At 40.7% G+C, this 806-nt stretch overlaps 1 pseudogene; it reads right to left on the minus strand.

The window, feature by feature from the left end:
- Positions 1-359: 359 nt before the first annotated feature.
- On the minus strand, positions 360-457 carry LOC145577163 (small nucleolar RNA R71; annotated as a pseudogene).
- Between the last annotated feature and the right edge of the window lie 349 nt (positions 458-806).

The raw sequence follows: 806 nt of genomic DNA on the forward strand, positions 1-806 counted from the left end.
TTGGAAATCCGAGAGCTTATAGGTTTGAAAGCAGAATTGCTCCTCCTACCACACTGACAAATTACTTTGAGATAAGATCGACGATGATTACTTTGATAGAGAGGCATCAATATAGTGGTGCAAAGTATGAGAGTCCCCTCAACTATCCTAAGGAATTTGAGAAGTATTGCAATACCATCAAGGTGAATGGGGTTTCTCAAGAGTTTATTTTACTTAAAATTTTCCCTTTCTCTCTTATTGGACGTGCTCTAGAGTGGTTAGATAAAGAGGTGAAACCAAACTCTTTAAGAACATGGGATGAAGTGACTAAGGAGTTTCTATCTTGGTTTTATCCATAAAAGAAGACGGCCGAAGCAAGAGCTCTCAGTCAAAGCTTCAAGAAAAAGGCAAATGAATGTATTTATGAGGCATGGGAAAGTTATAAGGAGTACAAAAGAGAGTGCCCACACCATGGGATTCCCACCTATCAAATCATCCAAATATTCTATGGAAGTTTAAGCCCCCAAGGAAAGTCTTGCTTGGATGCCGGTGTCGGAGGCCCTATCATAAACAAAACGGAGGATAAAGTGGTGGACTTAATTGAAGATGTGGTAAGGTACCACGTGGATTGGCAAGAAGGTGAGAGAGAGTCGACAAGCAAAAGCGATTCAACGGTTTATTCAATCAACCATCTCAATGCCATCAACAATTTGTCCTCACAAATCTCAAAATTGGGAAAGGAGATGACCTCAATTAAGGCAAGGCTTGAGAGTGCTTCTTTACAAGCACCAATTCTTCCCTCCCACAATAAGGAGAGAGGTACATCT

Source organism: Chenopodium album, chromosome 13, assembly GCF_948465745.1.
Source record: "Chenopodium album chromosome 13, dcCheAlbu1.1, whole genome shotgun sequence".
Taxonomy (NCBI): Eukaryota; Viridiplantae; Streptophyta; class Magnoliopsida; order Caryophyllales; family Amaranthaceae; genus Chenopodium; species Chenopodium album.